The sequence below is a fragment of the Schistocerca gregaria genome, chromosome 3 (assembly GCF_023897955.1).
Source record: "Schistocerca gregaria isolate iqSchGreg1 chromosome 3, iqSchGreg1.2, whole genome shotgun sequence".
Taxonomy (NCBI): Eukaryota; Metazoa; Arthropoda; class Insecta; order Orthoptera; family Acrididae; genus Schistocerca; species Schistocerca gregaria.
Window position 1 is genome coordinate 76141481 of NC_064922.1, and position 13655 is coordinate 76155135.

A 13655-nucleotide genomic window follows, 5' to 3' on the forward strand; every position below is an offset into this window, starting at 1 on the left:
TCAAACTGTCTACGATTTGATCGTTCCCTGGAATACCAGTAGTAGTTTACGAAGCACATCTGGAGGCATTCTTTAATCTGTGGACCTTCAGGGTGTTGATGAAACACAGAAATTGCATCGGGATTGAATACAACAGGCACCATGCGGACTTTTCTCCATGGGAGTAATGTCTCAAAGTGTCTACGCTTTGATCGTTCCCTGGAAGACCAGTAGTAGTTTCCGAAGCACAACTGGAGGCATTCGGTAATCTGCGGACCGTCAGAGTGTTGATGAAACACAGAAATTGGATCGGGATTGAAAACAACAGGCTCCATGCGGACTTTTCTTCGCGGGTGTAATATCTCAAACTGTCTACGTTTTTATCGTTCACTGGAAGACCAGTAAGTGTTTCTGAAGCACATCTAGAGGCATTCTGTAATCCTTGGACGTTTAGAGTGTTGATGAAACATAGAAATTTCATCGGGATTGAATATAACAGGCACCATGCGGACTTTTCTCCATGGGAGTAATGTATCAAACTGTCTACGCTTTGATCGTTCCCTGGGAGACCAGTATTAGTTCCGAAGCACATCTGGAGGCATTCTGTAATATGTGGTCCTTCAGAGTGTTAATGAAACACAGAAATTTCATCGGGATTGAATACAACATTCACCATGCGGACTTTTCTCCATTGGGAGTAATGTCTCAAACTGTCTACGCTTTGAACGTTCCCTGGAAGACCAGTAGTAGTTTCCGAAGCACAACTGGAGGCATTCTGTAATCTGTGGACCTTCAGAGTGTTGATGAAACACAAAAATGGCATCGTGATTGAATACATCAGGCACCATGCGGACTTTTCTTCGCGGGTGTAATGTGTCAAACTGTCTACACTTTGATAGTTCACTGGAAGACCAGTAGTAGTTTCTGAAGCACATCTGGAGGCATTGTGTAATATGGGACCTTCAGAGTCTTGATGAAACACAGAAATTGCATCGGGACTGAATACGACAGGCTCCATGCGGACTTTTCTTCGCTGGTGTAATGTCTTAAACTGTCTACGCTTTGATAGTTCATTGGAAGATCCTTTAGAGTTTCCGAAACTCATCTAGAGTCATTCTGTAATCTTTGGACGTTTAGAGTGTTGATGAAACATAGAAATTGCATCGGGATTGAATACAACACGCACCATGATGACTTTTCTCCATGGCAGTAATATCTCAAACTGTCTAGGCTTTGATCGTTCTCTGGAAGACCAGTGGTAGTTTCCGAAGCACAACTTGAAGCTTTCTGTAATATGGGACCTTTGGAGTGTTAATGAAACACAGCTATTGCATCGGGTTTGAATATAACAGGCACCATGCGGACTTTTCACCATGGGAGTAATATCTCAATCTGTCTATGCTTTGATCGTTCCCTGGAAGACCAGTAGTAGTTTCCGAAGCACAACTGGAGGCATTCTGTAATCTGTGGACCATCAGAGTGTTGATGAAATACAGAAATTGCATCGGGATTGAATACAACAGGCTCCATGCGGACTTTTCTCCATGGGAGTAATGTCTCAAACTGTCTACGTTTTGATCGTTCACTGGATGACCAGTAAGAGTTTCTGAAGCACATCTAGAGGCATTCTCTAATCTTTGGACGTTTAGAGTGTTGATGAAACATAGAAATTTCATCGGGATTGAATATAACAGGCACCATGCGGACTTTTCTCCATGGGAGTAATGTATCAAATTGTCTACGTTTTGATCGTTCCCTAGGCGACCAGTAGTAGTTTCCGAAGCACATCTGGAGGCATTCTGTAATATGTGGTCCTTCAGAGTGTTAATGAAACACAGTAATTGCATCGGGATTGAGTACAACACTCACCATGCAGACTTTTCTCCATTTGGAGTAATGTCTCAAACTGTCTACGCTTTGATCGTTCCCTGGATGACCAGTAGTAGTTTCAGAAGCACTTATGGAAGCATTCTGTAATCTGTGTACCTTCAGAGTATTGATGAACACAGAAATTGCATCGGGTTTGAATACAACAGGCACCATGCTGACTTTTCTCCATGGGAGTAATGTTTCAAACTGTCTTCCATTTGATCGATCACTGGAAGACCAGTAGTTGTTTTCGAAGCACATCTGAAGGCATTCTGTAGTTTCTGGACCTTCAGAGTGTTGATGAAACACAGAAGTTGCATCGGGATTGAATACAAAACGCTCCATGCAAACTATTCTATATGTGAGTAATGTCTCAAACTGTCTATGCTTTGATCGATTCATGGAAGACCAGTAGTAGTTTCCGAAGCACATCTTGAGGCATTCTGAATTTGTGGACCTTTAGAGTGTTGATGAGACACAAACATTGCATCGGGATTGTATTCAACAGGCACCATGTGGACTTTTCTCCATGGGAGTTATGTCTCAAACTGTCTACGCTTTGATCGTACCCTGGAAGACCAGTAGTAGTTTCGGAAGCACATCAAAAGGCATTCTGTAATCTGGGGACCTTCAGAGTGTTGATGAAACACAGATATTGCATCGCGATTGAATGCAACATGCACAATGCAGACTTTTCTCCATGGGAGTAATGTCTCAAACTGTCTACGCTTTGATCGTTCCCTGGAAGACCAGTAGTAGTTTGCGAAGCACATCTGGTGGCATTCTGTAATCTGTGGACCTTCAGGGTGTTGATGAAACACAGAAATTGCATCGTGATTGAATACAACAGCCACCATGCGGACTTTTCACCATGGGAGTAATATCTCAATCTGTCTATGCTTTGATCGTTCCCTGGAAGACCAGTAGTAGTTTCCGAAGCACAACTGGAGGCATACTGTAATCTGTGGACCATCAGAGTGTTGATGAAATACAGAAATTGCATCGGGATTGAATACAACAGGCTCCATGCGGACTTTTCTCCATGGGAGTAATGTCTCAAACTGTCTACGTTTTGATCGTTCACTGGATGACCAGTAAGAGTTTCCGAAGCACATCTAGAGGCATTCTGTAATCTTTGGAAGTTTAGAGTGTTGATGAAACATAGAAATTGCATCAGGATTGAATATAACAGGCACCATGCGGAATTTTCTCCATGGGAGTTATGTCTCAAACTGTCTACGCTTTGATAGTTCCCTGGAAGACCAGTAGTAGTTTCCGAAGCACAATTGGAGGCATTCTGTAATCTGTGGTCCTTCAGAGTGTTGATGAAACACAGAAATTGCATCGGAATTTAATACAACAGGCTCTATGCGTACTTTTCTTCGCGGGTGTAATGACTCAAACTGTCTACGCTTTGATAGTTCCCTGGAAGACCAGTAGTAGTTACCGAAGCACATCTTTAGGCATTCTGTAATCTGTGGATGTTTAGACTGTTAATGAAAAAAAGAAATTGAATTGGGATTGAATACAACACGCACCATGCTGACTTTTCTCCATGGGAGTAATGTCTCATACTATCTACGCTTTGATCGTTCCCCGCAAGGCCAGTAGTAGTTTCCAAAGCACATCTGGAGGCATTGTGTAATATGGGACGTTTAGAGTCTTGATGAAAAACAGAAATTGCATCGGGATTGAATATGACAGGAACCATGCGGACTTTTCTTCGCGGGTGTAATGTCTCAACTGTCTACGCTTTGACCGTTCCCTGGAAGACCAGTAGTAGTTTCGGAAACACGACAAAAGGCATTCTGTAATCTGTGGACATTCAGAGTGTTGATGAAATACAGATATTGCATCGGGATTGAATACAACAGGCGCAATGCGGACTTTCCTCCATATGAGTAACGTCTCAAACTGTCTACGCTCTGATCGTTCCCTGGAAGACCAGTAGTAGTTTCCGAAGCACATGTGGAGGCATTCTGTAATCTGTGGACCTTCAGGGTGTTGACGAAACACAGAAATTGCATAGGGATTGAATACAACAGGCACCAAGCGGACTTTTCTTCGCGGGTGTAATGTCTCAAACTGTCTACGCTTTGGTAGTTCCCTGGAAGACCAGTAGTAGTTTCCGAAGCACATCTGGATTCATTCTGTAAGAAGTGGACCTTCAGAGTGTTGATGAAACACAGAAGTTGCAGCGGGATTGAATTCAAGAGGCACAATGTTGACTTTTCTCCATGGGAGTAATGTCTCAAACTGTCTACGCTCTGATCGTTCCATGGAAGACCAGTAGTAGTTTCCGAAGCACATGTGGAGGCTTTCTGTAGTATGTGTTCATTCAGAGTGTTGATGAATCACAGAAATTGCATCGGAATTGAATACAAAAAGCACCATGCGGACTTTCCTCCATGGGAGTAATGTCTCAAACTGTCTACGATTTGATCGTTCCCTGGAATACCAGTAGTAGTTTACGAAGCACATCTGGAGGCATTCTTTAATCTGTGGACCTTCAGGGTGTTGATGAAACACAGAAATTGCATCGGGATTGAATACAACAGGCACCATGCGGACTTTTCTCCATGGGAGTAATGTCTCAAACTGTCTACGCTTTGATCGTTCCCTGGAAGACCAGTAGTAGTTCCGAAGCACATCTGGAGGCATTCTGTAATCTGTGGACCTTCAGAGTGTTGATGAAACACAGAGATGGCATCGGGATTGAATACATCAGGCACCATGCGGACTTTTCTTCGCGGGTGTAATGTCTCAAACTGTCTACACTTTGATAGTTCACTGGAAGACCAGTAGTAGTTTCTGAAGCACATCTGGAGGCATTGTGTGATATGGGACCTTCAGAGTCTTGATGAAACACAGAAATTGCATCGGGACTGAATACGACAGGCACCATGCGGACTTTTCTTCGCTGGTGTAATGTCTTAAACTGTCTACGCTTTGATAGTTCATTGGAAGATCCTTTAGAGTTTCCGAAACTCATCTAGAATCATTCTGTAATCTTTGGACGTTTAGAGTGTTGATGAAACATAGAAATTGCATCGGGATTGAATACAACACGCACCATGATGACTTTTCTCCATGGCAGTAATATCTCAAACTGTCTAGGCTTTGATCGTTCTCTGGAAGACCAGTAGTAGTTTCCGAAGCACAACTTGAAGCTTTCTGTAATATGGGACCTTTGGAGTGTTAATGAAACACAGCAATTGCATCGGGTTTGAATATAACAGGCACCATGCGGACTTTTCTCCATGGGAGTAATGTCTCAAACTGTCTACGCTTTGATCGTTCCCTGGAAGACCAGTAGTAGTTTCCGAAGCACAACTGGAGGCATTCTGTAATCTGCGGACCGTCACAGTGTTGATGAAACACAGAAATTGGATCGGGATTGAATACAACAGGCTCCATGCGGACTTTTATTCGCTGGTGTAATATCTCAAACCGTCTACGTTTTTATCGTTCACTGGAAGACCAGTAAGAGTTTCTGAAGCACATCTAGAGGCATTCTGTAATCTTTGGACGTTTAGAGTGTTGATGAAACATAGAAATTTCATCGGGATTGACTATAACAGGCACCATGCGGACTTTTCTCCATGGGAGTAATGTATCAAATTGTCTACGTTTTGATCGTTCCCTGGGAGACCAGTAGTAGTTTCCGAAGCACATCTGGAGGCATTCTGTAATATGTGGTCCTTCAGAGTGTTAATGAAACACAGTAATTGCATCGGGAATGAATACAACACTCACCATGCGGACTTTTCTCCATTGGGAGTAATGTCTCAAACTGTCTACGCTTTGAACGTTCCCTGGAAGACCAGTAGTAGTTTCCGAAGCACAACTGGAGGCATTCTGTAATCTGTGGACCTTCAGAGTGTTGATGAAACACAGAAATGGCATCGGGATTGAATACATCAGGCACCATGCGGACTTTTCTTCGCGGGTGTAATGTCTCAAACTGTCTACGCTTTGATCGTTCCCTGGAAGACCAGTAGTAGTTTCCGAAGCACATCTGGAGGCATTCTGTAATTTTTGGACCTTTAGAGTGTTGATGAAACACAGAAATTGCATCGGGATTGAATACAACAGTCACCATGCGGACTTTTCTTCGCTGGCGTAACGTCTCAAACTCTCTACGATTTGATGGTTCACTGGAAGACCAGTAAGAGTTCCCGAAGCACATATGAAGGCATTCTGTAGTCTGTCTACCTTCAGAGTGTTGATGAAACACAGAAATTGCACCGGGATTGAATACAACAGACACCATGCGGACTTTTCTTCGCTGGCGTAATGTCTCAAACTGTCAACGCTTTGATCGTTCCCTGGAAGACCAGTAGTAGTTTCCGAATCACATCTGAAGGCATTCTGTAAACTGTGGACCTTCAGAGTGTTGATGAAACACAGAATTTACATCGGGATTGAATACAAAAGTCACCATGCTGACTTATCTCCATGGGAGAAATGTCTGAAACTGTCTACGCTTTGATCGTTCCCTGGAAGACCAGTATTAGTTTGCGAGGCACATCTGGAGGCATTCTGTAATCTGTGGACCTTCAGAGTGTTGATGAAATACAGAAATTGCATCGGGATTGAATACAACAGGCACCATGCGGACTTTTCTTCTCGGGTGTAATGTCTCAAACTGCCTACGCTTTGATAGTTCCCTGCAGGACCAGTAGTAGTTTCCGATGCACATCTTTAGGCATTCTGTAATCTGTGGACAATTAGACTGTTGATGAAACAAAGAAATTGATTCGGGATAGAATACATCACGCACCATGCTGACTTTTCTCCATTGGAGTAATGTCTCAAACTATCTACGCTTTGATCGTTCCCTGCAAGGCCAGTAGTAGTTCCCGAAGCACATCTGGAGGCATTGTGTAATATGGGATCTTTAGAGTCTTGATGAAAAACAGAAATTGCATCGGGATTGAATATGACAGGCACCGTGCGGACTTTTCTTCGCGGGTGTAATGTCTCAAACTGTCTACGCTTTGACCGTTCCCTGGAAGACCAGTAGTAATTTCCGAAGCACAACTGGAGGCATTCTGTAAATTGTGGACCTTCAGAGTGTTGATGAAACACAGAAATAGCATCGGGATTGAATACAACCGTCACCATGCGGACTTTTCTTCGCGATTGTAATGACTCAAACTGTCTACGCTTTGATAGTTCACTGGAAGACCAGTAGTAGTTTCCGAAGCCCATCTTTAGGCATTCTGTAGTCTGTGGACGTTTTGAGTGTTGATGAAACAAAGAAATTGCATCGGGATTGAATACAACATGCACATGCTGACTTTTCTCCATGGGAGTCACGTCTCAAACTGTCTACGCTTTGATCGTTCCCTGCAAGGATATTAGTAGTTTCCGTAGCACATCTGAAGGCATTGTCAAATATTTGACCTTGAGAGTCTTGATGAAAAACAGAAATTGCATCGGGATTGAACACGACAGGTACCATGCGGACTTTTCTTCACTCGTGTAATGTCTCAAAGTGTCTATGCTTTGATCGTTCCCTGGAAGACCAGTAGTAGTTTCGGAACAACATCTAAAGGCATTCTGTAATCTGTGGACCTTTAGAATGTTGATGAAACAAAGAAGTTGCATCGGGATTGAATACAACACGCACGACTATTCTACATGGGATTAATGTCTCAAACTGTCTACGCTTTGATCGTTAGCTCCATGACCAGTAGTAATTTCCGAAGCACATCTTTAGGCATTCTGTAATCTGTGGACGGTTAAGGTGTTGATGAATCACAGAAATTGCATCGGGTTTGAATACGACAGGCACCATGCGGACTTTTCTCTATGGGATTAATGTCTCATACTGTCTACGCTTTGATCGTTCCCTGGAAGACCAGTTGTAGTTTCCGAAGCACATCTGGAGGCATTCGGTAATCTGTGGACCTTTAGAGTGTTGATGAAACATAGAAATTGCATTGGGTTTGAATACAACAGCACCATGCGGACATTTCTCCATGGGAGTAATGTCTCAAACTGTCTACGCTTTGAACGTTCCCTGGAAGACCAGTAGTAGTTTCCTAAGCACATCTGGCGGCATTCTGTAATCTGTGGACCTTTAGAGTGTTGGTGAAACAAAGAAATTGTGTCGGGATTGAATACAACACCCACCATGCTGAGTTTTCTCCATGGTAGTTTTGTCTCAAATTGTCTATGCTTTGATCGTTCCCTGGAAGACAAGTAGTAGTTTCCGTAGCACATCTCGAAGATTTCTGTAATCTGTGGAGCTTCAGAGTGTTGATGAAACTCAGAAGTTGCATCGGGATTGAATACAACAAGCACCATTCGGAATTTTCTCCATGGGAGTAATGTCTCAAACTGTCTACACTTTGTTCGTTCCCTGGAAGACCAGTAGTAGTTTCCGAAACACATCTGGAGGCATTCTGTAATCTGTGGACCTTTAGAGTGTTGATGAAACACAGACATTGCATTGGGATTGAATACAACAGGCTCCATGCGGACTTTTCTTCATAGGAATAATGTCTCAAACTGCCTACGCTTTGATCTTTTCCTGGAAGACCGGTAGTATTTTCTGAAGCACATCTAGATTCATTCTGTAATATGGGACCTTTAGAGTGTTGATGAAACACAGGAATTGCATCGGCTTTGAATATAACTGGCACCATGCGGACTTCTCTCCATGCGAGTAATGTCTCAAACTGTCTACGCTTTGATCGTTCCCTGGAAGACCAGTAGTAAGTTTCCGAAGCACATCTGGAGGCACTCTGTAATCTGTGTACGTTTAGAGTGTTGATGAAACTTAGAAATTGCATCGGGATGGAATACAACACGCACCATGCTGACTTTTCTCCATGGGAGTAATGTCTCAAACTATCTACGCTTTGAACGTTCCCTGGATGACCAGTAATAGTTTTTGAAACACATTTGGGGCATTATGTAATATGGGACCTTTAGAGTCCTCATGAAACACAGAAATTGCATCGGGATTGAACACGACAGGCACCATGCGGACTTTTCTCCATGGGAGTAATGTCTCAAAGTGTCTACGCTTTGATCGTTCCCTGGAAGACCAGCAGTAGTTTCCGAAGCACAACTGGAGGCATTCTGTAATCTGTGGACCTTCAGAGTCTTGATGAAACACAGAAATTGCATCGGGATTGAATACAACAAGCACCATGCGGACTTTTCTTCGCGGGTGTAATGTGTCAAACTGTCTACGATTTGATCGTTCCCTGGAAGACCAGTAGTAGTTTCCGTAGCACATCTTTAGGCATTCTGTAATCTGTGGACGTTCAGAGTGTTTGATGAAACTTAGAAATTGCATCGGGATGGAATACACCACGCACCATGCTGACTTTTCTCCATGGGAGTAATGTCTCAAAGTGTCTACGCTTTGATCGTTCCCTGGAAGACCAGTAGTAGTTTCCGAAGCACAACTGGAGGCATTCTGTAATCTGTGGACCTTTAGAGTCTTCATGAAACACAGAAATTGCATCGGGATTGAATACGACAGGCACCATGCGGTCTATTCTCCATTGGAGTAACGTCTCCAACTGTCTATGCTTTGATCAATTCCTGGAAGACCGTTTGTAGTTTCCGAAGCCCATTTGGAGCCATTCTGTAATCTGTGGACCTTCTGAGTATTAATGAAACACAGCAATTTCATCGGGATTGAATACAACATGCACCTTGCGGACTTCTCTCCATGGGATTAATGTCTCAAACTGTCTACGCTTTTATCGTTCCCTTTAAGACCAGTAGTAGTTTCTGAACCACATCTCGAGGCATTCTGTAATCTGTGGACCTTCAGAGTGTTAATGAAACACGACATTACATCGGGATTGAATACAACAGGCACCATGCGGACTTTTCTTCGCGGGTGTAATGCCTCAAACTGTCTACGCTTTGATCGTTCATTGGAAGACCAGTAAGAGTTCCCGAAGCACATCTAGAGGCATTCTGTAGTCTTTGGACGTTTAGAGTGTTAATGAAACTTAGAAATTGCATCGGGATGGAATACAACACGCACCATGCTGACTTTTCTCCATGGGAGTAATGTGTCAAACTGTCTACGCTTTGATCGTTCCCTGGAAGACCAGTAGTAGTTTCCGAAGCACAACTGGAAACAGTCTGTAATATGGGACCTTTAGAGTGTTGATGAAACACGGAAATTGCATCGGGTTTGAATATAACAGGCACCATGCGGACTTTTCTACATGGGAGTAATGTCTCAAACTGTCTACGCTTTGATCGTTCCCTGGATGACCAGTAGTAGTTTACGAAGCACAACTGGAAGCATTCTGTAATCTCTGGACCTCCAGGGTGCTGATGAAACACAGATATTGCATTGGGATCGAATACAACAGTCACCATGCGGACTTTTCTCTATGGGAGTAATGTCTCAAAGTGTCTACCCTTTGATCGTTCCCTGAAAGACCAGTAGTAGTTTCCGAAGCACAACTGGAGGCATTCTGTAATCTGTGGACCTTCAGAGTGGTAATGAAACACCGAAATCGCATCGGGATTGAACACAACGGGCACCATGCGGACTTTTCTCCATGGGATTAATGTCTTAAACTGTCTACGCTTTGATCGTTCCCTGGAAGACCAGTAGTAGCTTTCGAAGCTCATTTGGAGGCATTCTGTAACCTGTGGTCCTTTAGAGTGTTGATGAAACTCAGAAATTGCATCGGGATTGAATACAACAGGCACCATGCGGACTTTTCTCGATGGGAGTAATGTCTGAAACTTTTTACGCTTTGATCAATTACTGGAAGACCAATAGTAGTTTCCGCAGCTCATCTGGAGGCATTCTGTAATATGTGGACCTTCAGAGTGTCGATGATACAGAGAGATTGCGTCGGGATTGAATACAATAGGCACCATGTGGACTTTTCTTCATAGGAATAATGTCTCAAACTGCCTACGCTTTGATCTTTTCCTGGAAGACCGGTAGTATTTTTTGAAGCACATCTAGATTCATTCTGTAATATGGGACCTTTAGAGTGTTGATGAAACACATAAATTGCATCGGCTTTGAATATAACTGGCACCATGCGGACTTCTCTCCATGCGAGTAATGTCTCAAACTGTCTACGCTTTGATCGTTCCCTGGAAGACCAGTAGTAAGTTTCCGAAGCACATCTGGAGGCACTCTGTAATCTGTGGACGTTTAGAGTGTTGATGAAACCTAGAAATTGCATCGGGATGGAATACAACACGCACCATGCTGACTTTTCTCCATGGGAGTAATGTCTCAAACTATCTACGCTTTGATCGTTCCCTGGATGACCAGTAGTAGTTTTTGAAACACATTTGGGGCATTGTGTAATATTGGACCTTTAGAGTCCTCATGAAACACAGAAATTGCATCGGGATTGAACACGACAGGCACCATGCGGACTTTTCTCCATGGGAGTAATGTCTCAAACTGTCTACGCTTTGATCGTTCCCTGGAAGACCAGTTGTAGTTTCCGAAGCACATCTGAAAGCTTTCAGTAATCTGTGGTCCTTCAGAGTGTTGATGAAACACAGATATTGCATCGGGATTGAATACAACAGGCACCATGCGGACTTTTCTCGATGGGAGTAATGTCTGAAACTTTTTACGCTTTGATCAATTACTGGAAGACCAATAGTAGTTTCCGCAGCTCATCTGGAGGCATTCTGTAATATGTGGACCTTCAGAGTGTCGATGATACAGAGAGATTGCGTCGGGATTGAATACAATAGGCACCAAGTGGACTTTTGTCCATGGGAGTAATGTCTCAAACTGTCTACGCTTTGATCGTTACCTGGAAGACCAGTAGTAGTTTCGGAAGCACATCTAAAGGCATTCTGTAATCTGTGGACCTTCAGAGTGTTGATGAAAGGCAGATATTGCATCGGGATTGAATACAACAGTCACCATGCGGACTTTTCTCCATGTGAGTAATGTCTCAAAGTGTCTACGCTTTGATCGTTCCCTGGAAGACCAGTAGTAGTTTCTGAAGCCCATCTGGAGGCATTTTGCAATCTGTGGGCCTTTACAGTGTGGATGAAACACAGTAATTGCATCGGGATTCAATACCAAAGGCACCATGCAGATTTTTCTCCATGGGAATAATGTCTCAAACTGTCTACGCTTTGAACGTTCCCTGGAAGACCAGTAGTAGTTTCCTAAGCACATCTGGCGGCATTCTGTAATCTGTGGACCTTTAGAGTGTTGGTGAAACAAAGAAATTGTGTCGGGATTGAATACAACACCCACCATGCTGAGTTTTCTCCATGGTAGTTTTGTCTCAAATTGTCTATGCTTTGATCGTTCCCTGGAAGACAAGTAGTAGTTTCCGTAGCACATCTCGAAGATTTCTGTAATCTGTGGAGCTTCAGAGTGTTGATGAAACTCAGAAGTTGCATCGGGATTGAATACAACAAGCACCATTCGGAATTTTCTCCATGGGAGTAATGTCTCAAACTGTCTACATTTTGATCGTTCCCTGGAAGACCAGTAGTAGTTTCCGAAACACATCTGGAGGCATTCTGTAATCTGTGGACCTTTAGAGTGTTGATGACACACAGAAATTGCATTGGGATTGAATACAACAGGCTCCATGCGGACTTTTCTTCATAGGAATAATGTCTCAAACTGCCTACGCTTTGATCTTTTCCTGGAAGACCGGTAGTATTTTCTGAAGCACATCTAGATTCATTCTGTAATATGGGACCTTTAGAGTGTTGATGAAACACAGAAATTGCATCGGCTTTGAATATAACTGGCACCATGCGGACTTCTCTCCATGCGAGTAATGTCTCAAACTGTCTACGCTTTGATCGTTCCCTGGAAGACCAGTAGTAAGTTTCCGAAGCACATCTGGAGGCACTCTGTAATCTGTGGACGTTTAGAGTGTTGATGAAACTTAGAAATTGCACCGGGATGGAATACAACACGCACCATGCTGACTTTTCTCCATGGGAGGAATGTCTCAAACTATCTACGCTTTGATCGTTCCCTGGATGACCAGTAGTAGTTTTTGAAACACATTTGGGGCATTGTGTAATATGGGACCTTTAGAGTCCTCATGAAACACAGAAATTGCATCGGGATTGAACACGACAGGCACCATGCGGACTTTTCTCCATCGGAGTAATGTCTCAAAGTGTCTACGCTTTGATCGTTCCCTGGAAGACCAGCAGTAGTTTCCGAAGCACAACTGGAGGCATTCTGTAATCAGTGGACCTTCAGAGTCTTGATGAAACACAGAAATTGCATCGGGATTGAATACAACAAGCACCATGCGGACTTTTCTTCGCGGGTGTAATGTTTCAAACTGTCTACGATTTGATCGTTCCCTGGAAGACCAGTAGTAGTTTCCGTAGCACATCTTTAGGCATTCTGTAATCTGTGGACGTTCAGAGTGTTTGATGAAACTTAGAAATTGCATCGGGATGGAATACAACACGCACCATGCTGACTTTTCTCCATGGGAGTAATGTCTCAAAGTGTCTACGCTTTGATCGTTCCCTGGAAGACCAGTAGTAGTTTCCGAAGCACAACTGGAGGCATTCTGTAATCTGTGGACCTTTAGAGTCTTCATGAAACACAGAAATTGCATCGGGATTGAATACGACAGGCACCATGCGGTCTATTCTCCATTGGAGTAACGTCTCCAACTGTCTATGCTTTGATCAATTCCTGGAAGACCGTTTGTAGTTTCCGTAGCCCATTTGGAGCCATTCTGTAATCTGTGGACCTTCTGAGTATTAATGAAACACAGCAATTTCATCGGGATTGAATACAACATGCACCTTGCGGACTTCTCTCCATGGGATTAATG